Below are 26858 nucleotides of genomic sequence, written 5' to 3'. Positions count from 1 at the left end.
GGGCCTTGCGCGCCGGCGCGCCTATTTTCCATAGGCCTGCCGGCGCGCGCAGAGCCCCGGGACTCGCGTAAGTCCCGGGGTTTTTTGTCGGGGGCGTGTCGGGGGCGGGGCCGATCGACGCGGCGTTTTGGGGGCGGGACGCGGCGTTTCGGGGGCGGGCCTGGGGGCGTGGTTTCGGCCAGGGGCGGTCCGGGGCGTGGCCGCGCCCTCCAGAACCGCCCCCGGGTTGCGTCTCGGCGCACCAGCAGCCCGCTGGCGCACGTGGATTTACGTCTCCCTCCGGGAGGCGTAAATCCCTGGACAAAGGTAGGGGGGTTTAGATAGGGCCGGGGGAGTGGGTTAGGTAGAGGAAGGGAGGGGAAGTTGAGGGGAGGGCGAAAGAGAGTTCCCTCCGAGGCCGCTCCGATTTCGGAGCGGCCTCGGAGGGAACGGAGGCAGGCTGCGCGGCTCGGCGCGCGCTGGCTGCCCAAAATCGGCAGCCTTGCGCGCGCCAATCCTGGATTTTAGCGGCTACGCGCGTATCTACTAAAATCCAGCGTACTTTTGTTTGCGACTGGTGAGCCAACAAAAGTACGCGAACGCATGGGTAGATTAAAAATGCGCATTCGCGTACTTTTGTTGGCGCACCAGTCGCAAACAAAAGTACGCTGGATTTTAGTAGATACGCGCGTAGCCGCGCGTATCTGCTAAAATCCAGGATCGGCGCGCGCAAGGCTGCCGATTTTGGGCAGCCGGCGCGCGCCGAGCCATGCAGCCTGCCTCCGTTCCCTCCGAGGCCGCTCCGAAATCGGAGCGGCCTCGGAGGGAACTCTCTTTCGCCCTCCCCTCACCTTCCCCTCCCTTCCTCTACCTAACCCACCCCCCCGGCCCTATCTAAACCCCCCCCCTACCTTTGTCCAGGGATTTACGCCTCCCAGAGGGAGACGTAAATCCACGCGTGCCAGCGGGCCACTGGCGCGCCGAGATGCAACCTGGGGGCGGTTCCGGAGGGGGCGGCCACGCCCCCGGACCGCCCCGGGCCGAAACCACGCCCCGGGCCCGCCCCCAAAACGCCACGCCCCGCCCCCAAAACGCCACGTCGATCAGCCTCGCCCCCGACAAAAAACCCCAGGATTTACGCGAGCCCCGGGGCTCTGCGCGCGCCGGCAGGCCTATGGCAAATAGGCGTGCTTGCGCGCAAGGCCCTGCTCGCGTAAATCCGGGCGGATTTACGCGAGCAGGGCTTTTAAAATCCGCCCCACTGTGTTCAATAGTCACCTGTAGTAATTTTTCTATGAAAAGACTCCAGGAAGAACAGCTCCCATAAAGGTGAATTTTCAAAGAGATGTATATGTACAGATAAGCACATGCGCATGCAAGTAGCACATATTCGCTCGCATAAGTACTATTTTATAAACCTCAAACATACACGCACAAGTAATGGTGCAGGAATAAACCTGCTTGTATAAAAATGGGTTGGGCTGGGGCATTCCAGGGTGGGGCCAACATTTACACATATAAGTCTCTATTTTATAACCTGCAAAAGTAATGTGTGTACGGCTGTTACCTGTGCATATTTACACCTGCTAATTATCTGGAGTAAATCAGAATAAAATTCTTTATAGCTAAATACTGATTGGGTGAGAAGTCTGGATAAACTGGGGGGGAGTTCAAGCTGAAGAACCAGGAGTGCATATTTCCTCGTGTAAATGATTCAGATTAGGATCACAAAACACTTGCATAGCAGATGTGTGCCACTTAAGAAAGAGCAGCTAATTAAGGCCTAGATTTACATGTGAGAGAGAGAAAGAATCTCTTTATAAGGCTCTCATATAAGTAAAAAATTTATATCCTCCTGCACACCCAAGACTTCCGCCTAGTACTCCAGTCCACCCTCCTAACTCCCTCCTCCTGGGCCTTCCCGCATCCACTATAAAACCCTTACAAATCCTGCAGAATGCCATGGCCAGAATTTTAACTAACACACGTAAAAGGGACCATATCACCCCAGGACTAATGAACCTGCACTGGCTGCCCATTCACCTCCGTATTCAATACAAAACCCTCATCATATTATACAACACCTTGTACAAACACAGCCACACCTGGCTTGATGAAATGCCGCGTTTCCGCACCTCCACCCGCCCATCCAGAACCTCCCTAGCAGATACCCTTCATTGCCCAACACTCAAAACCACACACCATACCATCACAAGGCAAAGGGCTTTCTCTATTGCTGGCCCCACTCTCTGGAACTCTCTACCCACCTGCCTATGTCTAGAGCCTTCCCTCCGTAATTTCAGAAAAGGGCTTAAAACATGACTGTTCAAACAGGCCTACCCCGACTCAAACCAAACCTAGCCCTCCCTTCTCATTCAGTCAGCTTCCCACCCCCTACCCGTCACCCCTCCGCAGCCCCCTGGCTCCCTTTGCACCGAGTACTCGAATTCCTGCGCCCACATAATACTGTAGATTGTGTAAGACTCAGTTTACGTGTCCATTGATACTTTGTAATCTTAAAATTGTATATATTGTAATGTTTTTGAATATACCTACATATTTTTTGCTTATACCCATTTACCTTGTAACCACGTATAGATATTATGTTCCCTACTTCTTATAATATAATTGTTTCTCTAATTTTCCTCGCTAACTCTTTCCCTCTTTTCTCTCCCTTTCACTTTTTTCTAGCCTTCTCCCCTTCCCTGTTCATTGTAATTTCTCTAACTTTATTGTTAATTGTAAACCGGCATGATGTTCCACACGAATGTCGGTGTATAAAACCTCACAAATAAATAAATCACACTGTAAGAGGGGCAACTAGTAACTTGGGGTGAGGTTTTGGTGCTGGTCTAGGTTTTGGGGGGCCAGTTTTACAAACATAGTCAGAGGTACAAACGGCACAGTTACCATCAGTGAAGATTTTATGTGATTTGGAGTGATGAAAGGTACAAAAAAGATGAGATATGTACATTGTACCCTCGACTTTGCTTCATAGCCACTAGGTAGAGAGTACATCAAGGTAGGCCGAGAGTACAATGTACAATTCTCATCTTTTTATAACTTCACTGATGGTAACTGTGCTGTTCGTACCTCTGACTGTGCATGTAAAACTGGCCCTCAAAATCTAGACCACCACCAAAACATCACCCCAAGTTACTAGTTGGCCCCTATTACAGTGGTATAAAAAGTTTACTAAGATGTGTGCCTCCCGCTCTCTCTCTCTCCTCCCCTCCCTCTCCCTGCCTGAAACGGGCTTTGTGATAGCATTACATTGGCTTCCAGTACAATCTAGAATTCACTACAAATTATTAACTCTAATTTTCAGTATCATCAACAATATTAACCTTTGTTTATTAGGAGTGACACTTCAACATTACACACCACAAAGAGCCCTAAGATCACAAACAAAGGTCTTCTAACAGAACACACACCTAATGCAAATAAGAGACCAAATGTTTTCCATCGTGGTCCCCAAGTTGTAGAACTCTCTTCCAGAGTCACTACGTCAGATATCAGAAAGAGTTTCAAGTGAGAACTGAAAACGTGGCTCTTTAGAAATGCACAGATTTAACATATAACACCAATATGCCGATACGGACAACGTAAGTACCAGAGACAAAAGCAGTGGAGTGAACAAGTAATGGTCGATATAAAGTGTAATGTTAGCAGAATCAGAGCTGGATTTGTGTCGACCAAAAAAAATGTAGAAATATGGACTAGATTCTAGTTATTAATGCGACGTCCTAGAATACATATGATTATGATCTAGAATATGCATTTGTTATGGTGCTAAACTAGAATGTGAATATTGCCACATAGTATGTGATTGTTGATCAGGAATATGTAAATCATTGTGATCTTCTTTTGGAACAACGGTATAAAAAAACATCTAAATAAATAAATAAATAAATAACTTAAAGACTGTCAAACATATTGCATTATTTTGACTGATATAAAGTATGCAGAATTTTAAGTTTTTTTGTGCAGAATTTTAAATTTGTGTGTACAGAATTTTAAATTTGTTTGTGCAGAAGTCCTCCAGGAGTAATAAAGAGGGTGGTTGATGCATGGAACAACCTCCCAGTGGAGGTGGTGGAAGCAAAAACAGCATCTGAATTCAAGAAAATATGGGGGATCTCTGAGGGAGAGGTGGGAATTGTAAGGACTGGATAAATTAGACAGCTGCGCAGACTAGATAGGCCATATGGTCTTTTTTTCTGCCGTCATGTTTCTATTTTGTAAATAGTTGAGAATTGCTTTGTTTTCAATTAAATGATTCAACCCATTCTCAGTAAGTGATATCATTTCTATATTAAACCCTTTCAAGGAATAAGAAAAAGAAGAAAGGGAACAAATGCATGGTTAACTTTTGAAGCAACAAAATAATTTTTGTTTAAACATGCTGAGGTCCATATTCAGACACAAGCTGGATCGTAAAGGTAGGGCCGGATTCATTAAGGCTTTTCTCCTATTTTGTGTCAATGGGAAAAAACTCTTAAAGGTGAATTTTAATAGTCCAACGCGTGTCAAAACCAAAAGATATGCGAATATGTTGAGCTGGCAGACAGATTTTAAAAGCTGCCTGAATACACGCATATCTCCCGCTGCACACACAAATGAAATGTTCCAGAAAAGGGGCGGGGCGGACATTCCTGGATTTCAACTTCAAATTACTGCGTGAATACTTACATGCACAAGCACAGGCCAGGGTCCCCAGTCACATACCTTCACTTCAGCACCGGAGGATGACAAGTAATAAAATAAAGATAAACAGATAGATCGGTGGGGATCTAAGGGTCTGGGATAACAAGGGAGAAGGGAGGCTTTTAAACTAGGGGGGTTTGGAAATCCTATCCCTTACCTGGGTGAACTGGGAATGAACTGGGAAAAATGGTAATGGCATCAACACTCATGTCTATTAAAATCTCCCCACTTACACGATAAAAGTGGCATTTGCACGTATAAGCACACGTGCACCTAAAATTGCATGCATATACGTGCATATATTATAAAATGGCCTCATCCCTGGGCGCGGGCCAACATTGCATGCACATGTGCACCTGTTTAAAAGTTACCATCCCTGTGAATCAAGTACTTAGCCGGATAAACGTATTCTATTAGCTTTGGAAGTATATTCAATAGTGCAGCCGCACTACTGAACATAGCCAGCTATCTTAAAGTTAGTCAGCTAACTATAGCTGGTTAACTTTAGGACAAACTTAGCCTGCCAAGTCATCCAGTTAACTCTGAATATCAGAGTTAGCCAGTTAACTTAACCAGCTAACTCTACTCCTCCCAGTTATGCTCCTGGAATACCCCTAACTTATCCAGCTAAATTCTAGCTGTCTAACTTACTAGCCAACTAGAATTTAGCTGGATATGTGCCCAAATATTCATCGGCTAACTTCTGAGTTAGCCAGCTAAATACATTTTTTTTAATATGGACCTCAAGCTAAGTTTGTTTTCTGACCCATTTTGACTGGGTTTGGTTGGATTGAACAGCACTGTGATACTCATTTTCCTCGACCGGGCTGTGATCAATAGCTTTATGTTTCTACTTGACAATTTTATAAATATTTCATGTTCACCCTCATAAACTGTATTTAGAATAGTGAACCAAGTTTTGGCTTCTTTATATCTGTTTTGCTGAGAACAAATTAACCGTTCCGAAAACAAATCTCAAGACCAATAACCCAATGATTTTCAAATAGTCCACAAGAGCCCAAATCTGGTCAGTTTTCAGGATAACAAAAATATGCAAATACATCTCAATTCTACTACTTGAACACTTGCTGAAAACTGGAACTGGCGAAAGATTTCCAGGGCAAAGTTCAGGAATCACTGAATTCATCTCAAGCACAGAATCAGCTATGATCTATTACAGTAATCTGCTAGGTTTCAATTTTCCTAAGATATAGGGAGGGTTATTTTTAATACTGTGCATATCACAACAGATGCATGCATGAGAAGGTGAACCTAAAGTTCTGCCTATATTGTGGGAGTCTCACAGTTTATAAAATGCCACGTGCCACTGCTCTGAAAGTATGGACACGTGTTTCAGTTCATGAACATTTTTTAATGCAGGAATTCGCATAGCTTATACATCTATTTTTTAAAGTACATACATTATTTTATGTGTTAAATAATTGTAACATATGCGTGGTAATAACCCTCAATTTATGCATGGAGGCAGGTATTTTATACGTGCATATCTTGCCTATGAAAATACTTATTTGTGCACATACTTTCAAGCATCAGTTCGCCAAGACTTCCACCAGTTGACCCAGACCTTCACCAGTTCATTCACACCCTCCACCACTTGGTCCAGACCCCCCCATCCAAAGAGAAATCCGATCTAATATCTGTAGCTTGGTTAGCAGATGTAAAAGCATGCACGCATGTCTGATGCGGTATGCGCCATCCTCATTTATAAAAGATGTCAATGCTGCAGAATACCCTTGAAATGCCCTCTCTGCATGTGCATTCTTTTCCATATGGCAGCAACAGTAAGTGCACACTGCTGCCCTTCTGAAAATTCACTTCTCCACACAGCAGCCTCTTATGTGCATTTATATGAATATGCTATGATTACAACTAATACAAAATGTATTAATTTTGGAGGTTTGATAATTTTCTCATTCTGCAGCAAAGAGTAAGAATTCAGCATAAAATATTTTTAAAAATCTGTACAATTCTGTATATTTTGTTTCTCAAAATAATAGAATGTAGTCATTGTCTTCAAGTAATAATTAGCTTAAACTATTATGCAGTAAAATTATTACTCATTACATAGATTTTTTTAATTTTTTGGCACAGAATTCCCCCATGATTACTGTAATAGTCATTCCCAAACTCTTCCCCCAGCCTTTTCCTATCCCAGATCATACCCACCAGCCTCTTTCATACCACCCTCCCTCCCTCACCAACCCCAAACAGCCTCTCCTCCTCTATTTCCCCATAATCACCTTCTGCCATTGTCACCCTTTCCTCTCCACCCCCAGGCTCTCATCCTCTCTCCCCATCAGCCTCTCCTCTTTCTTTCCCAGCCTTGCTCTCTAATATCCATCTCCTTCCAGCCTCCTTCTCCTAACCCCCACTAACCTCTCTATCTCTCTCCTACCTAGCCCCACCCCCCAAAAGGGCTGCAAACGCTGCCTCTGCAGCATCCCCAGCCCCAGCTGGCCCAGGAAGCAGAATTCCTTGTCTAGGAACTGAACCCAGGTTCTCTGCACGACAACACACAGCACTGCCACTAAGCTACTACGGCCCAAAACGTATAAAATAAAATGTACATAAAGGGTACATTATGTTGAAAGGAAAAAATGATTTGGCAAAACCACAAAAGCACACTCTGGAATTTGTCTGGAAGAGTGGGGTGCAGTCACCAGTTACAATATAGGATTTCTGCTCGTTTGTAAACCCAGGGGAGGTAATTTTAAAAGGAGTTTCGCATGTAAATGTAACATATTGTAGCAAGTTTTTAAAAAGCCATTTACGCAAGTAAAGCGCACATACACATGAACATCCTATGGGCAATTCAATGGCATATACTGTAGCAATTTTCAAAAGCCCACTTACACGAGCAAAGTGCATTTACACATTTAAAGCCCAATTTTAAGCGTGTAAATGCTTTCTAAAATCAGGTCCTGAGAGTTCTCATTTATCTTGCTTAACTTTGTCTTGCATACGGTATAATTTTATTAATAGCTTTTACTGGTTGTGCTTTTTTTTTTTTATTACTTATTTAATTTTGTTTCTAAACAGCAATTTTCATTAATACTTTGGTTTCATCTCATTATAGAATTAATCTCCTGGGTACTTTCAATACGACACAATTTAATATGTATCATTCATTGCTGATTTAAACATTAGAGAATTTAATGTGATCTTTAATTGGCTTCCAGCCAATAAACAGGAAGCTTTGTTCTCAATTACAGGAAGGTAGACAAAAAAAAAACAAAACAGTAATATTTGGCATAAAAACACTAAATCTTCCTGTTATGCATTAGTTTTTATTTTTAATCATCTAAACTGATATGAGAGAGAGAGAGGAGATGGTATTGAGAACATTGTACAAAGGATAAAACGAAAGGGGGAACAATTTCAAACAGAGAAGAAATGCCAGTGTCTAATGATTGGATGTAATATCCATACAGAATGCATATCAGGCCAGATCTATAACAGTAGGAGAGAAATAATCTATGGTTAACACCAGCAGGGCTAAAATTTCATTTTCTCTTGTAACCTTTCATTTGCTCGTTCTTTTTTCTTTATATTTAGACTTTTTGTTATGTAATCCCTCTTTTTCTTGTATATATTTTGTATGTCTTTTTTCATTTTTTTTTCTCCTTTTTTTCTTGCTTCCTTTTTTTTTGTTTGAGTTGTCATTTTTGGGTTGGGTTTTGTTTTGTCTACTTGCATGTTTTTTATTGCTTTATTTTGCTTGTATTTTTTTCTATCACATGCAGCAGTTCTTTCCACCTCCCACCCACCTCTTTTTTAGGCCATCAGGGAACAACATCAGACCACTCCAACTCCTTAAAGCTCTGGGCCACCACAGCAAAGGCAACGCCTCCCAAGCCCGCTGCAGTGAGGGTAACTCTCCCCAAGTCCGGGCCCTCAGCAGTGGTGATTACTCTTTTGGCCCAGGTCTCCCACAGTGGCTCTCTTCTAGCCTAGTCCCACTGTAGTGGTGACATCCCCCGGGCTCTCTGAATGGTAGTACCTCCTCCTGGACCTAGGCGCTCCAAAGTAGTGGAGGTGCTCCTTCAGCAGGAACCCACAATGGTTCTCTTCTTACCTGGGCCAGCAGCAGGCACCGGGTATTAACTTCTAGGCATCAGGGTAACCTTGTGTCCTGGCGCCTGGGAATTTTCCATCCCTGAACTCTGGCATAAACTTTTTTTCCCCCAGTGTTAATTACAGGTGACTATAGTAAACTATTCATGCTAAATTTGTCTTAAAAACTGAAAAATTGATAAGAAGGTTCCTTTCACAAAGAAATTAGGATTTCATGTTGTTTCAGAGACTTGTCTAATTATGATGGCATGACCAAGTGTGAGTGATGGACAGGAGACAAGGCCATAACAAGTGAAAGGTCTATATAGCTACTATTCCACTGTCCAAGTAGTATTTACAAAAGTAACTAAACGGGCAGTTACCTAAAGACTTATGTAGGAGGGGGACTTTAGAGAGACATTTACTAAAGCAAGACCTCCAAATGTCTCTAGTTTCTTGTGAGAATGTAGAGGGCACTTGCAGGGCTCTGTATCCAAACAGCAGCACTATAGCCCCTAATTCTGAAAAGGTTCACAATGATGCAACAAGCGTCCCTCTGTAATAATCAGGATACAGGTTTCAGGCTGAAGTTCTCCTGGGCACAGGATGACTAAGCATCTTAAAGATTAATTAAATCAGAGATTCTGAGGTGGGAGGATCCTAGAGAGAGGATCTCTCAGAGTGAGTCTTTCTCTCAGGTCCCTGCTGAGTGAGCAGTTCTGAAGCAGGGATCCTAGAGGACGTCTTTCTCTACAATCAGTACTCTTGAAGGTTGCAGCAGTCAGGAACTTAGACTGCTGTATACACACACAGGCTTCTATGGACCATCTTCCCAGCTTTAGACTATCTCCTTGTATCAGGCAGCAAACAGTTGCTTATGTAGCCTGATTCATGCAAACTTGGCTGTAGGACAAAAAAATGTCTGCAATGCAACCACGAACAGCTTTCCCCCTATTGGCTAGAAAACTTGGATTTGATCTCAAGCCAGAATACAGGCCTCAGCCTTCAATGGGGCACAATAAATGCAGAGCCTCATTTAATATGCTTTTTTCCCAAAGCCTTAATACATTGGGCCCTATATCCCAAAGAAATGTATTTATTTACTAAGTTTCTATTGTTTTACCACTTTTTGAAGATTAATATCTAATATTTAAAAACAGTTAAAGCAGGTCTAAAGAATTTTTGGTCAATTGAGGAGATCATGGGCAGAATGTGTTAAAGCAATAGCACTAATGTAAATTTAATTTGCACAATGCAAATAAAGAGGTTTTCCAACCTTGCTTTGTGTCTGTATGACTTGTTCTTTTGTGAGTCAGCGCGCACAAGGGGGTGCACAACTGTGCACCTTGCACGCACTGAGCCGTGCTGCCTTTCCCCGTTCCCTTCCCCCTAGTCTGACCTTCCCACTCCTTCCCCTAACCTTTCCCCCCTAGCACTACTCTAAACCCCCCCGACCTTTGTCTTACCTTTTGCACGCGCCGGCAGCCTGCCGGCACGCAATCCTCCTGTTACGATTCCTGCCCGCAGAGCTACTCTCCGCGAGCAGGCCTCTCCACCCACCTGTTTCTTTGACGCAGCAGGATGCCGCTGACTCCGTCCTCCGCGCTGAGGCCCACGCCCACGCCGGGACCCATGCGGTCCTGATTCGCCGCCGAGACCCGCGGCCTGGAGGTCGTGCCTGTCCGCTTCTTCTGCAGCGTGGAGCCACCACCGGCCGGTCTTCGCGGCAGGGAGCCGCGACGTCATCCACGGACTGCAGGAGGCCTTCCTGAAGCCTGCCTGCTCCTCTCCGCGCTGTTTCCTTCGAGTGGCTGGGTGCCACTGCCCATGGTGCTTCCTGTCCTGTCTGCTTCTTCTTAGGCGCCAGCACGTGCCTCTTCAGGGTATTTAAAGGGTCAGTAGCAGGAAGTGCTCCTGTCCCCATCGGATCCCAGCTGGTCTTCATTTCCTGCTTCAGCCCTATATAAGGGCCCTGCCTGACTTCTTCCAATGCCTTTGGATTGGATTCCACAGTTGGCTGTGCTCCGTGACTGATCTAGGTCATCCGTGGTCTTCTTTTGTTTAGATGGATCCGTGTTCAGTGTCTTGTCCCTGGTCTTGTCCTCCATTGGAGCTCCTTCATTGCTTCCTGGCATTCCATGTCCTGATGTTCTGAGGTCCTCTTCTTCATTGTTTGCGTCAAGTCCAGATGTCCTGATGTTGTACGCCCTGATGTTCCAGTTCCTGATGTTTCAAGTTCCTACTCCTTTGTCACCTGTTCCAAGTCCTCCTCTGAGTCTCCTTAGCGCTCAGAGTTCCTCCAAGCCTTCGTCTGAGTCTTCCTAGCGCTCAGAGTTGCTTCAAGCCTCTTGACCTTCCAGTTCCTCGAGGTATCCAGATGGCCATCCTGAAGGTAGTTCCGTTCGTCCGGACCCTGTTTCCGGTCATTGGAGCCTCGTTGGGCCGGGTTCCCATCCTGCGCTTGTCCTGCTCTCCGCGTGGTCCACGACCAGTCTCCTAGATTGTGTAGGGCGCACAGTGGAACAGGGTGGTCCGCGACCCACTCATGGGGTCCGCCCGTGTCGGTGGGCTGTGTAGGGCGCCCCGAGAGACAGTGCCATTATCTGAACCTTTCCAGCTCATCGTCTACTTCCAGAGTCTTCTAAGTTCTATGTCTGCATCCAGACTCTTCCATGTTCCAAGGACTCCATCTGCCCTCGTCCTCTGTCCGGCCTGCCGCCTCTTGCCGTAACCAGCGGCAGGTCCGAAAGGGCTTGGAACGGTCGGAGGACTGTTCAGTTATCAACATTGCGTTGTTGGTCATCCTGGGGCATGCAAGTCCAGTCGAGGTTCTGTCTGGCTTAGTTCTACCCATGCTCGTACCAACTCACCTCCCGCGGAGTGTCTTGGGGCTCCTCCCTGAGTCACGACGTGGTCCAAGAGCTCACAACACCTGTTCCAGAAGTGATCATGCCTCCATACTCATAACACCTCCAGCACAATGGCAAATGGCCGCTATGTCGGAGGCCTCTGGCCCCGCCCTGGACCACCCATGCCCCGCCCCAGACCGCCCCTTTTTGCAAGCCCTGGGACTTTCACATGTCCCGGGGCTTTACGCGCGTTGCCGGGCCTTTTTAAAATAGGCCCGGCGCGCATAGGGCTTTTAAAATCCAGCCCAATATTGGGGGTTGCTAAGTAGGAGGAGGCATTCAAAATCTTTAGACAATATTTTCTCTCAAATTAAATAGGATTTCTTTTTTTGGGGGGGCGAGGGGACCTGGTACTTCCACCTTTCTTCTTTTTCTTCCAATTTAGATAGAGCAGGGCTGGGATTCTGGTGCCATGACCCTTCATTCACAGCTACCAAGGGATTTTTCCCCAAGTTTAATAGACCCTCCCATTGTTCCTAATCTGGTTATTGCAGCAACAGTCCTGAGGCCAGGAGCCATGTACCTGAGCTCCTTCTAGAACCCTCTATCATGGGCTTTAAATCTGCTCATCAGGTGTTACCCATATTGATGACCATAACCCCCTCCCCAGAAGAGCTGTGAACATTGCCTTTATTAGCATCCCCAGTTCCAGCCAACCTGGGGAGTGGAAAACCTAATTTGGGAGTTGAAGCAAGGTCCCTCTGCACAGCACTGCCATTGACCTTATTTATTTTGTATTTCTTTATTTTCAGATTTTTAGATCACTCCTTCCTATAGAGGCAGTGTATAACATAATGAAAAAAGAATTAAGAATGAACACAAATACAATAACCCATACATAACAAAAATAAATAATAAAATATCATAATAAAATAAAATCAGAAAGCAGAATCTTATACTAATTTGAGCAGATAAGATAGAAATTACCCAAAGGCAGCTCAAAATAACCATAATGTTGTGACTCCTAAAGGTAATAAGATCTTTTAGAATTCAGAGCCCCTGTGCGGCAGAGTAAGGGTCCTGCACAAGAGAAGGCCCTCTTAGAGGTTTCAATTTAATTTAATTTTATCAGGAATTTGAAACAGGTACAGCTGGTATGAACACAGGTCTTGCTTAGGACAATATCAATTTATGTGAGATTGAAGGCAGAGTGGGGCATAATTATTTAAGATTTGAAAGACTAAGAACAGAATTTTAAAATTGATTCTGTTTTCAATAGGGAGCCAATGCAATGCCTTTACAACAGGAAAGACATGGTTGCAAGTTTTAGTTCTCAACACTAGCTGCACAGCAGCATTTTGTACTATTTGCAATCTGGCTAGTTGCTATTTCAGGAGGCCAATATATAAGGAATTACAGTATTCCAGTTGTGATATGATTAAAGCTTGGACCAGTGTTATTAAATCTTTCTATTTCTAAGAAAGGTCTCAGATTCTGAATATTGAGAGTTTTGAAAGGCCCTTACTATTTTATGTTTGTTTAGCATCCCTCACTTTATGATTATAAGATTTTAGATGCCCTTTATATCTCTCTCTGTCTTGAGGTTTATTAGTTTTTTGCCAAACCCTTTCTAGTCTGTGGCTTTGACACTTGTATCCTCTTAAATCATCTGTAAACTATGGAGCATTCTTCCAAAATGGTCAGGAATAAGATTTTATCATGGCACATAAGTCAGTGGCCTTCTGTATAATCATTACCCATTGTCCTACTTGCGCTTCCACAATGCCATCTAAGTGGTGTAATGTATGCTCACCTGTAGCCTTTATAAGACATTAAAGATGTCTCACCTTGATCTCTCTCTCTCTAATTTACCTTGAGGACTGCTGACATATCATTCTTCTTAAGGAGAAGGAGATCAAGGAGTAATCCTGCTAGAGTACTGTACATGTATTTAAATGATCAGTTTGTATACTACCCAAATTATGTAACAATAACAAATCTAAACTTTTTTTTTATATAAACTTTTTATTTATAAGATTTTCATAAACAAAACACATTGCTTCCACGAAACACTCAACGTTCAACACAGTCATCTATGTGCTATCATAGCTACAAAACAAGATATCTACCTCTCTTGTAAAATGTATGATACTGGCCCCAGATACATTGATATTTAAAACTTTCATTCCTTGGAGCGAATCTTAAACATTCAATATCTGCAATTTCTAGGACTTGTTTATGCCAATGGTGCATCCTCGGACTGGTTTTCCAGAAGGTGGCTATTATAAATCTGGCAGCCAGCAATAGCTGACCCACCAGCGATCTATATTTCCAGGGAATTAACGAACCTACCCATCTACCCAGAAGACCCATTATGGGGATTATACCTACAGGATATAGCTGTGATGGAGAAGGTACAGAGAAGGGAGACCAAAATGATAAAGGGGATAGAACAGCTCCCCTATGAGGAAAGACTAGAGGTTAGGGCTGTTCAGCTTGTGATAAGTTCTGTGTAATAGTCTAATCATTAATTCTACCCGTTTAGTACAAATAGAGCAGCAGTCAATATATTCTTCCACACTTTATGGTCATAAGTGGTGCCCAAATCTAAATTCCATTTCTCAATCAATTTGGAAATATTTCCTCCCCAAATCTACTCGTTAATATACCCCAGTATATGGCCATTATTCCCTTAATACAAGCATTGGGATCGTCCAACTATCTCTCCATCCTGTGTAGCGTCCTCAATGGTGCCAAAACATCAAAGTGACCTGCCAGTCCCTCTCATAACCGCAGGTAATGTACCTGTGTGTATGAGGGCAAGTCAAACTCCTCTCTTAAGTCTTCAAATGACTGGAGACCTTCTTCGTCCCAAAGCTGCATAATAGTAAATAAATCTAGTTCTCTCCAATTTTTAAACTCTTCTGAGAAAGTGTATCCTGAAATGTGTGAATTCCCATAAATCAGGGCTATAGGTCTCTGCCCCCAGAAATGTAAGCACTTGAGATCACACCTTGAAAGCATGTGACATGATTGGATTCCCCTGCTCACCTTATATCTCACTGGAGAATGTCCTGAAAGAAATGGTAATATAGCCAGGGAACCTCCCTCTCTCTGCATACATTCCAGTGCTACCCAAGGGGTATCCATATGCCCAGCCCATGCTTTAAGGCACACCAATCTGGTCACCCAATAGTAGACTTTTATGCTAGGCAGTGCCATGCACCTTGTTTTTTAGGCATGCACAGTCGCATACAACTAATTCTCGCATGTCTATGATTCCAAATAAATTTAGCCATACTACTGTGGAGCTCAAAGGAATATTGAGTGGCACATGTTGAAACAAATATAAAAGCTTGGGTAACACATTCATTTTTAATAAATGTATCTACCTGGCCCAAGAGATAGGCAAATCCGCCCAATCCTGTAAAATTTGCTTGACCTTATCGATGGCACCAACAAAATTATGGATATACAACCCTTCCAGATACTTAGGGATATAAATCCCTAAATATTTAAAACCTTCTATCGCCAACCGAAAGTTACTCATACAGTCCGGAATGGATACCTTCCCACCCAAAGGAAAAATCTCAGATTTATCTCAGTTAATTCTATATCCTGCAATATCCCCATACTGACATAAAAGTTCAACTAGGGCAGGACTGTAGGTTCTCAGCGAGGTGAGATATACTAGTACGTCGTCAGCATACAAAAGGATTTTATGCTCAGTTCTTCCTAACCGCACCCCTAAACTTCCAGGATTTAATCTAATAGCTGCAGCCAAGGGCTCAATAGCTAAATCAAAAAGTAAGGTGACAAAGGTCCTGTACCTCATGCTATTGGAAAGAAGGGGGAAAGTGAACCATTGAGCAAGAGCCGAGCTCTAGGTTTAGCATACATAGCCTTACCCCCGTAAGAAACTTATCTGATAAATCTACTTGATGTAAACTGCAAATAAAAATGGCCATGACAGCCTATCAAAGGCCTTTTCTGTGTCTAAAGACAAAACTACCCTTGGGATACTCCAGCGCTTAGCCAAATGGATAATATTAAGCAATCTTCTGGTGTTAAGGGCGACACCTGCCCCTTCACAAAACCTGTTTGATCCCTATGGACCAATGAAGGAAGAACAGACTCAAGTCTAAGCTGTAAAACATTAGCCAAAATTTTCAATAAAGAAGCAAAATAGGCCTGGACGGGATCCGCTGGATCCCGTCCAGGTTTATAAATTAGGGATATATTTGCAACTGCCAAATCACCCAGGCCATTTATCTGTTCCCCAGCTAAGTTATACAAGGGCATCAAGAAAGGAGTCACTTCCAGAAGGTATTTCTTCAAAATGTTTATAGAGTAGCCATTGGGCCCTGGGAATTTCCTTCCCGACAACATTTTGATCGCTATCTGTATCTCAAGTAAGATAACAGGGGCTACCAACGCCTCACCCTGATTGTCTGAGTTCTGTAGAAGCCCTAACTTTGTCAAAAACTAATAGCTTCTGGCGTAGCAGAGGCAGAGTTCATGTATAATTAAGAAAAATATTGCAAAAAGGCCTTTTCAAAATCCTCTAAATTTGTTGTATCTTCCCCACTCGCTCTCTTAATCCGCATAATGGTAGATTTCCCCACTCTTATTTAACCTCCCTTGCTAAAAAGGCACTTGCTTTATTTCCATGCTGCTAAAATTTAACTTTAACATATTTAAGGGCCCTTTCAACCTTACCCATTTCCAGAGATTTCAATTCCTTCCTGCATGTTTCCACTTGCTTATATGCCCAAAACAGACAATCTCTTTTATGTTTATCCATCACACACCTTAGTCACATGCTCTTTTTTTAAGAAAACTTGCAAAACTAATCAATTTACCTCTAAACCATGCTTTAAAAGTTTCCCATCTTAGAACCGGTGAGTATTCCTCAGCTGGTTTATGCGTTAAATTCGGAGACAGCTTTCTTCAGCAATGTCGGAAATTGCCTATGTCCTAGCAGAGCTGTATTCATTTTTCATGAGGGGCTGGGGGTTTCCCAGGCCCAAGACTCATAGGTGAGGATTCAGACAACGTATTGACCAAAATTTTATTACTTTTGATTTTGGCATGCACAGGAAACAATCTAACCTACTATACATGTTATGTCTTGGGGAATAAAAAGTATAGTCCTTTTCTGTAGGATGTTGAAATCTCCAGAAATCCATGAGCACAAACACATCTGTCAATTCTTTAATAGAAGGCACTATGGATGCCCCAGACCTAGACATGGATGTTTTATCCATAAGAGAATCTGGGCATACAATCCAATCTCCATAAGACACAGCTGCTCAAATCCACAATCCGTCAATGCCTTATCAAATTCAGCTTGATCATAGTCTGAGCCATAGGCATTCACTAGAGTAAAAGTAGTATAATACATCATACAGTCCAAAATCACATACCTGCCTTCTGTATTTCTATGCTGATGACGAACTATTGGGGATACATTATTTTCCACCAAAATACACCCCCTACACTTCTCGAATTATACGATGAATAATAAATTCCCCCCATCCAAGCCTGTTTTAATTTTTCATGTTCCAAATTTGTCAAGTGAGTTTCCTGGGACATCAGGATGTGTACCCCGTGTCTTCACAAAAATTGTAAAATACATTTCCTCTTTATAAGGGAGGATATCCCCCTCACATTCAATGAAACAAATTTAACCAAGTCTGTCAGAACTCTGTTTGACTTTAGTAACTGAAAGGATACCTAATCTGAGATTAGCAGAATAAGAAACAATATTCAAGAAATTTTGAGTGTAACCCATAATGTCAGATACCCAACCACCCCCAACTCTGGGCTCAACAATGTTGTTAATGCAATGACTGTCCAGATCAAACAGATCAAATCGGGAAGCAATGAGCCATATACCACATAACCATCTCAACACGGCTTTTAATTAACTCCACCTCATTACTCAACCCCAAATCCCAACTCACCCTCCTCTTCCTCAACCCCATAAGAAAACTCAAGATCCAACTTTCCACCCACAGCCCACATCCAAACGGAAATCCTGCCCTTCCAAAAAGCCAGCTTACTCTCCGGTGGGATAAAAATCTGGACCAGCAGAGTCCAACAAAACTCTCATACAATCCCAGTTGCCCAAACAATTGAGAACTCCCACAAATCCCCATCAAATCACAAAACCCTGACTGGAGGTAACCTCCATCAACCTCCCTCACTGCCCAATTATCTCCAAACCCCATCCTGATATTGCAAGAGTAAAAGATTGCACCCCTTTTTGAAATAAACAAATAAAACAGAGAAAAATAATATTTTTAAGCCCTATGTAGGGCAAATGTAAAAGTAACTAAAACAGAGTCCAAAACACAAAACGTAGACCCAAGTCCTCACTATCCAGAATGAAGGATAGCAATACCAGCTTTTGTTGTATCTCTGATGGCACCTGCTCCAGATCCCAACCTCTGCAAACATAAATTGCAAAAACAGTTAGCAGAGGCCATCGAGCATACCAACGCCGAAACCAGGAAACAGGGTCCTGGAATAGAAATCACAATTCCAGAAAAAAAGAGCCCTCAGGAAAGTTCTTCAGATGTCTCGTCGTGTTAAGACAATGAGATCAGCAAAGATCCATAGCAGAATCCACAAGATGTGAACACATTTAAGAAAAACAGAAAATTAAGAGTGTGCATGGAACCAAAAATAAGCCATCTTGGGGTTTTAAAGCAATATTTGAACCTCCATACATGACCAACTAATAAGCCACTGACATTAGCTCCCATGTTATTATCCCACTGTCAAATAACATACAGTTTTCAGGCCGGCACTGATCAATGATCAGGAGTGCCAGTGTTGTTATCTTTCAGCTATTGCTGAAAACTGTGGCCTTGCCGTTGACAAAGATCTTCAATTTCGCCGGATACATCAAGGCATAGTACACATTCAGTTTCTGCAGTTCTTTCTTTAATGTCTACAAAAGCCTGCCGCTTCCTCTGTAGTTCAACAGAAAAATCTGGAAAAACATGTTCTTATTGCCTTGAAACATTAAATCCTTCATCTCTCTTTCCACAGTAAGAATTTTATTTTTATCTGTGAAGTTTATTTTATTATGGTATATTTTCATATCTTGTTGTTTAAGTAATTACCTTTTTAATTATTTCTAGTCCTATTTTTATTGTTTTACAGTTTATGATTTCTCTTGTGTTTATTTTTATCATTGTAAACCATTGTGACGGCATGTTCCAAACAACGGTATATAAAAGTCTATAAATAAATAAATAAGTTGTGTAACTTAAGAATAATTGCCCTCAGTCGATTGCCAGCAGTAGGTGTGGGAGCAAGAGTACAATGTGCTCTATTGAATTTAAGTGCAATTCCGCCAGACTCAAGATGCAACATGGTTGGCAGCCATTTCGAAAAGAACTCCACCGCATTGGTTCCTTCCACCCATTCAGGGACACCCAGAATACGAATATTACACTGGCGCGACCTGTTTCTCAGGTCATCCAGCTTCTCAATATGCGCCTTATAATTCTGGTCTATCTTATCAACTTTTGCGCTTACTGACGACATCACCATTTCCATATCTGCCATCTTGATTCCTGCTCCTTGAGTCTCGCTGTGTTCTCCTGGCCCAGTTTCATTACATCTGCCACTTTTTAAACAATGATTCCAATTCGGGAGTCTAATTTATGAGAGATCTTCTCAACAAATTGCTCCATCAGGTCTCTAATGAAGGCTGTTTGATCTGGAATCACCTCTGATATGTTCTCTGGCTCACTCTCTGATGCTGACTCTTCCACACTAGCTGGCTGTTGTTGTTTCCGTTTTGGGGCAGCTTTGGGCTGTTTAGAACCTTGATCGACCCACATCTCGGGTATCGACCGAGTACCCACTTCTTTACTGAGCGACATTATGGCAACAGGAGAATATATATGGCGACAATTACATTATTTTTACCAGTAAGATTGAGAGCTTAGTCAACACACTCCTTTCCTTCTCAGTGCATAACTTGAAGTGCCCCAAATCTGACCTTTAATATGTGTGACAGAGTGAACCTAGTGCATAAAAACCAAAACTGACATCCTCATCATCTAAATGAATATTTAAATCTCCCAAGATTAAAATATTTTAAGAACTCAAGCACATATCGGAGAATTTTCCCAAAATTGTGACGTAATTTAGAGATGCTCAGTAAATGAGCACAATAACCAAATTAGAAGAGCTCCCGATTTTAACTGATAGATGCTCATAGCTGCTCTCTGCAAAAATAAACAGTCATCTAGCAGGGCCAATACCACCACCAGTCCCGATCCCAGAAGTGGAGTCACCAAGAAGTGGGTCTTCAGCTGCAGCAGCGGCAATAACAGTGTGAAAGGAAACAAAGTCCAAAATAGCACCACTGACAAGAGACAAAGACACAGAGGCAGGGTGAAGCACGAGTCCCTCAGGTTTCCACCCAGATGATCTACCAGGCTGGCCCAAATTATGCAATATTCATTATTTTATTTGTTTAAACTGCCAACTGCATCAACGTTTCTCAAGCTGTGCTGGAATCCCCCTAGCTCAGGAGACACCACAGCCAGCCAAGTTTTCAGGGTATCCACAATGCAAATACCCAAGATAGATTAGGATACAATGGAGCCAGAGCATGCAATTCTATCTCATGCACATTTTTTGTGGACATCCTGAAAACAGACTGACTAGGGCAGGGGTGGCCAACTCCAGTCCTCAAGAGCCACAAACAGACCAGGTTTTCAGGATATCCACAATGAACATGCTTGAGATAAATTAACATACAATGGAGACAGTGCATGCAAATCTATCTCATGCATATTTATTGTGGATATCCTGAAACCTAGCCTACTTGTGGGTCTCGAGGACCTGAGTTGGCCACCCCTGGTATAGGGTACCCAGAACTAGCCTGGGAAACACTAAACTGGATATGTAAAAATAAACACATTTGATTGCAGGATTTTACACTGGAAATAAGAGTGAAGGGGGAATGGGAGCTGAGGTCACTGGAATGCAATTAAATCAGAACTTTGTCTTACAAAATTTCCATATAATATAAGACAAAGTTCTAGGCAGCATCTCTTCTAGAGTTTTAAAGTTTATTTTCCTTTCAGGTCGATACAGTAAAGTGTGCTCCGTCGGAGCGCACTGTCAGCCTGCTCTGGACGCGTGTTTTCCCTTACCCCTTATTCAGTAAGGGGAGGAAAACACGCGGCCCACCCGCGGCACCTAATAGGGCCATCAACATGCATTTGCATGTTGATGGCCCTATTAGGTATGCGCGCGGGATCCAGTAAGTAAAATGTGCAGCCAAGCCGCACATTTTACTCTAAGAAATTAGCGCCGACCTTTGGGTCGGCGCTAATTTCTTCCGGCGCCAGGAAAGTGCACAGAAAAGCAGTAAAAACTGCTTTTCTGTGCACCCTCCGACTTAATATCATGGCGATATTAAGTCGGAGGTCCCCAAAAGTAAAAAAAAGTAAAAAAAAAAAAAAAAAAAAATTTTGAATTCGGCCCGCGGCTGTCGGGCCAAAAACCGGACGCTCAATTTTGCCGGCGTCCGGTTTCCCAGCCCGTGGCTGTCAGCGGGCTCGAGAACCGACGCCGGCAAAATTGAGCGTCGGCTGTCAAACCCGCTGACAGCCGCCGCTCCTGACAAAAAGGAGGCGCTAGGGACGCGCTAGTGTCCCTAGCGCCTCCTTTTCCCCGTTTTCACCGCGTCACCTCATTTGCATACTGAATCGCCCGCACCGGCGAAGGGCTGGTGCGCGCGCCGGGAGAGCGGGTGTTCGTCCGCTCTCCCGCGGTCTTACAGTATCGACCTGTTTATTTGAAAGACTTCACTCTATTCTGGTGCTTAAACTGATCCTTTCCTCCCTCTTCCCTCAGGCAGTCGAGTTTTCGGGATATTCCCAATGAATATGCATGAGATAGATCTGTATATAGTGGAGGCAGTGCAGCAAATCTTTCTCATGAATATTTATTAGGGATACCCTGAAAAACCATCTGGCTTTAGGGGGTGTTCTAAGAGTCTGTTTGAACACCACTGCTTTAAAAAAGACTTACTGATCTATCACAGAATTATTTCCTGTCTTGTTGCTGTATCTAACATACTAATTTCTTAAGTTTCAATGTCTCACTCATTAATTTGTTTGACTGTGGGATCCTGATTGGCGTGCTGATAGTACATAAACAATCTTTTTTTTTTAATGCCTCATAGTTACATAAAAGGTTAGACTGAAAGAATACCAAGGATCTATTGAATTCAATTTTCTCCTATTTGCCTAATAACTGTCTCCATGTGCTAAAAACAAAAGCACTCTTCATCCCGCTCCTCCCAATATGACAAAATCCCTGAGCTTTGTAGAAGGAAAAAAGCTCTGTTACAACTAAGCAATTAGTAACTCTGATCAAAATTAATGGTTTGTGAGACCTATATGTTAATATAGTTAAAGTTATTTCCTTTGTAATCTAAATGTGCAGTTACTCTGTCCCCCCAGTTAGGGGTCTAACGGGTATTATATAACTGGAAAAAGAATGATTATATTGGTGATTTTTTTTGTTTCTTTTCAAAAAATTGCCTATCCATGTAAAATAATACCATATTTCTGTTTCAAAGTGGATACTTTGTAAGTTTTGAAAATTTAATAAAGAGAAAATAATCCCTGAATCCGCCCTCTCCCCAGGAGTCTATATCATCACAACTTTTTCCTCTAAAAACATGACCCATTTACTTATGAACTGATTTACTTCGTCCTTTGCATGCAAAAACAGGTCCTACTTAGGTGTTTGTGATTTCAATATGTGATCAAAAGTTCACAGCCCCATGTCCTCGATGCCAACCACCAATATGTTTCCATTTAAAGAGTTAAGCTGTAATTTCTGTACAGTTTCTCCAGACTCCTGTTTAAAAAAGGCCCAAAGGATTATATCTGCAGTGTTCCAAAGACCCCAGTTTAGGAATCCATTAGAATATGTCCGCCAGTCTTCTCATGTTATAAAAAAAAAGCCATGTACTTAAATAGACAGGAAATTTTAATTTTAAAATAAAAACCGTTTTGTTGATCCCTTTGTTTTATTACATTTCTACAGCAGCACCCTCCTTTAGCTGTCCCAGAAATGAATTTGAAATGCGGCCTGTTTGACTTTCAATCCCAGTCAGGGAAGGCTGTAGCTCGGAAGATTCTTGCAGACACGGAACAAGAGGGAGTTCCAGATTCCAGAAACCTATCACATTTCTGCTGGTCCTCTGCACTGACCACAGATGGCTCTCCACAGGAAGCAGAGCTTTTCAGAAAGATACCGTACCAACTCACCCTCCAACAGACTTCATTTGCCAGGAGCTTTCTGCATGGGGCTGGTTGGATCTCCCCACAGGGATGACAAGGAGGGGACAATGACAAAAGGTGTAAAGCACGTCTCTGACCACAGCTGAGATCTGAGCACTAAGGAGAAGGTGCAGGCATTCAAGGACAGGATGTAGCAAAACTAAAGGCACTCTTTTTCCTTATAAGAGCAAAAGAAGAATATAAAATACTTTCTTCTATTCTAAAGGACAGGTCACCAATGCTATGCCCTTCATTTAATCCCAGCTCAATAGGAATGTGAATCTGGGGGTTTTTTTCATTTTCATATTTAAGGCACACCAACTCAAAAAATACCAAACCAAATTATAAAAATAAAATGAAACAAAAATAAAAACAAATATTTTCTGGCTACACATCCATACAGTTAAAATTTTGCATGTAGCCCATATGCAGCTATACATAAGGACTTCTTCTCCAAAACAATCACACAATCTAATTATTCAGTTCAGGTTTCACTAAGAAATGAAGTCCCAATGAACAATGGCAGCATGTGCTTAAACTTGGGCTTGTCTGTTTATTTGGTAGTTCTTTGTCAAAGGGGATTCGATAAAACATTATTCAAGAGGCATCTCTATCATCCACTGAATCCTACACATTGAAACAGGGCAAAAAAAAAATCTTCAGAAGTCTGTAAACAGCTGTACTTTTATCTGAACAAAGCCTATACCAGGCATGCAAGGAAATATGTGATTCCAACAAGTGATTATTTTTTTCTTTCAGTGAAGAGGCATGAGGATACAGAGTAACATTGAATTAGTATTTAGATTGAAGCAGATTAATCAAACATCTGAATGGGATTAAGTTCTGTAGATCCTGCACAGAGGTGAGAGAGTGGATTAAACAGCAGTTTAATGTTTATTTATTTATTTATTTATTTAAACAGTTTTATATACCATTGCACGGACAAATCCATCTCAGCGGTTTATAATTAATCATAGTATTTAAAATAGGCGGAAAAAGGGAAATTACAATTATTATATTATAAATATATATCTAAATATCTAAAATTTACATCCAATCCAATCTTTCTTTGATTCTGGGATCTTACACACATGGAAAACAGAAGACAGGTAAATGGCTTAGGAGGCTTAGGGAAGCTATTTTACTCCACAAATAAAAGCTTATAGATCAATTCGCTGCATTTACTGTTACATCCCATCCTGCTGTAACAGTCTGGCCGATGACGTCATTAGCATCAGGAAGGAGCAGTGTGATTTCCCCCAGTCTGGGGTACAGTAGTCAACTCTAGGCATGTTGCCAGGATGATGAGTGCATGTCACTTCATGCAGTGCAGAGTGCTAAAAAGCTGCAGACTTCCACGGGTGCTGGGTGGAAGCTCTGCTGTTTATACCAAACTAGCCATGGATTGCAATTGCCCGTTGCTGTCCACATGAAAGCCGCACCTCTTTAGTGCCCTGCATTGGCATCCCTCTCCAACAAATTACCGTACAAAGGAACCACTACCGGGGAGTAGAGCATTCGGTCAACTGTGAAATCTGCTGGCTGAGCATGCCAAGGTGGCTGCTCTGACACCAGCTTGACACTGCACCACAGTGAAGGCAGCAACGTGCAGAGTCAGCAACCAGACCTTGCGCTAGGAAGAAAACGGGGAATCCCTCCGTGCCTAGTCAGAATCAACACTGAAATAATACACACTCATCCGAGCCAAATCCCACCCTTCTTCTGGGGCGCGCTCGCTGCATTTACGTTTTCTTCTCAAAGCACGTTGCCAGGAGAGTGAAGACAGACCTGTTTGTTTAAATAGGCCGCGTGGGCTTTTTAGCATAACACAGTGACTCATATTACACAGCATAACAAGCACAATCAAGAAGACTGCAATCCCCGGCCCCTGAAGACTTTACATCATACACTAGTGTGGCCACAGCTTCAGCGAAACCGTAATGCTCCTCGGAGAGCAAGGGCCTGGTTCTCTTACACGCCAGCACTTTAGTCTGGCAAGCCTTCGGACCAAAAATACTTGCAAATTCTTGTAGGGTGCAAAAACATCCAGGTTCAAACAAGAAACAGAACTTCAAGGAAATCAGAGATCATGTGCACGTGACATACCAATGTTCAATACACCCGTCCTGTAATTAATCCTAGTAGCCTTCAGCATAATACGAACACATTAAGGAATTAAGACAAAAGGTAAGGGAGAAACACCGAATACAGGACGGAATACACAGAAATATTGTCACCTACAGAGGCAATGAATGGACTTGACTGAGATAAGATGAACGTTTCAGTATGACATAATGTACCTTTGCTAACTGCACAGAAACAGTATGCTTCGGTTTTCTTTTTAAATCTATAATCACAGAATTGTTTTTCCTCGACCAACACCTGCAGTGAGGTGGCTGAAAGTTGAAGGAGGAGAACAGGGAACCGAGCTGGTCCATCTGCAGGACACAAATCAAATTATGCCCCCTGCAGACAAGGCTACTTCCTACTAGGGCAGGGCACTTTCCTTAACGCAGAGCATCAGCAGCCCGGGCTGAGGCTGGCTCAAGCTTTCGGAAGCGTCCCTACTGTGCAATGACTGAGCAGAACTGCTTGGCCCGCTGGAAAATAAATAAATAAACACATAAATTAAAAAACCATGGACGGTGGGACTGCAGGGATAAACATTGCTCCTGAAGAATCGGGGAAATAGGACGCAATGAACAAAGCTAAAGCAGTCCCTGCCCTAAGCAGCTCCCATTCCAATCGTAGGAATTTTACTTTACTGTTATCACCATTCGGTAAATTCTCTCCCTCTTATTTTAACCATTTTATGTATTACAAGTGTCTAAACACATGCAAAAATTGTGATGTTAATAATGTTATCTGAATCGCTGAGCTCCCTAATTGGGTGCATGTGAGATTGGCAGCTTTCAGGGCAAGGGGATTCAGATACCATTCATTTGTGATAGATCTGCTATACGCATACTATCCAATAGCCTGCACACGGAATTAAAAAAAAAAAAAAGATATGCAAAAGATCCCCTCTATTGAACTCACAATTAGCTGTAAACAGACTCCGGGCTCTCGCAGGTCCCCAGTCACTTTTTTTTGACAGCGAATGTGGCAGCTCATTTGCTTCCAGAAGATCGTGGAGATAAAAAGTCCAGAGCTCGTCTATTATCCAAAACCCTGGCCGCCAGTATCGCCTCTTTGCCCGTAAACGTAAATGATTCCGCTTCCTTTCGACGACCCAAAAGGATCAGGCAACTCATCTCGTACGGACGGATCCCCCGAGCTGCCCTCCCTCCCACAGCATTAATAAACAACGTGTGGTCCTGAATTTCTCCCTTTCACAAACGCAGTCACGGAATAGACCTGGATATAGACAAACATAAACACCACAGCAAAAAACTGGGTGATTAATCAGATGTGCTGCAGGTTATGCTGCCTCCTCTTCCCTGTTTCATCAACTGTTTTGCTGCCAGTGTAACCCTCTTGCACCGTATTTACACAACGAATTTTTCTTTAAGAAGTCTGGAGAGAGAGAAGGGCATGGAGCATGCTCAGTCGGATGTTGTTGCTTTACAGCGGCCATGCCTAAGGGCAATGCACATGCTCACTAGTGGAGAAACTGCACCTGGAATAACTGCATAAAGCCAGTAGGAGGGGTAGAGGGGTTCTTAGTCCTGCATAGACCCCTAGAGGAGGCAGCAAACCTGTGCTACCGGTACCAACTGGATAGCTGTAGGCCAGAGACCAGTAAAAATCTGAGTGAATTGCAGGATCAAGTTGTGGAAACTTTTCTTTCTGGTTAGCGCTAAATAATCTTAAGAAACACAACTCATGGTAACTGTTTCACTTGCAGATAATGTTATATTTCTATAAATGTAAACCTGTGTAAAATATGTGAGGTGATTCAGCTTTTAATACTATGTGT

The 26858-nt window shown here is 42.8% G+C and overlaps 1 protein-coding gene across 1 annotated transcript in view; it reads right to left on the bottom strand.

Annotated features, from left to right (window-relative positions):
* HECW2 (HECT, C2 and WW domain containing E3 ubiquitin protein ligase 2) overlaps positions 1-26429 on the bottom strand; it is a 646010-nt gene extending 619581 nt beyond the window's left edge. The window contains exon 1 of the mRNA XM_029606070.1: positions 25979-26429. The gene's annotated coding sequence lies outside the window, so the exon portion shown is untranslated. The remainder of the gene's footprint in view (positions 1-25978) is intronic.
* Between the last annotated feature and the right edge of the window lie 429 nt (positions 26430-26858).

This window comes from Rhinatrema bivittatum, chromosome 6 (assembly GCF_901001135.1).
Source record: "Rhinatrema bivittatum chromosome 6, aRhiBiv1.1, whole genome shotgun sequence".
Lineage (NCBI taxonomy): Eukaryota > Metazoa > Chordata > Amphibia > Gymnophiona > Rhinatrematidae > Rhinatrema > Rhinatrema bivittatum.
The sequence above is the reverse complement of the archived record's forward strand: the minus strand, read 5'-3'. Positions and strand labels throughout refer to the sequence as shown.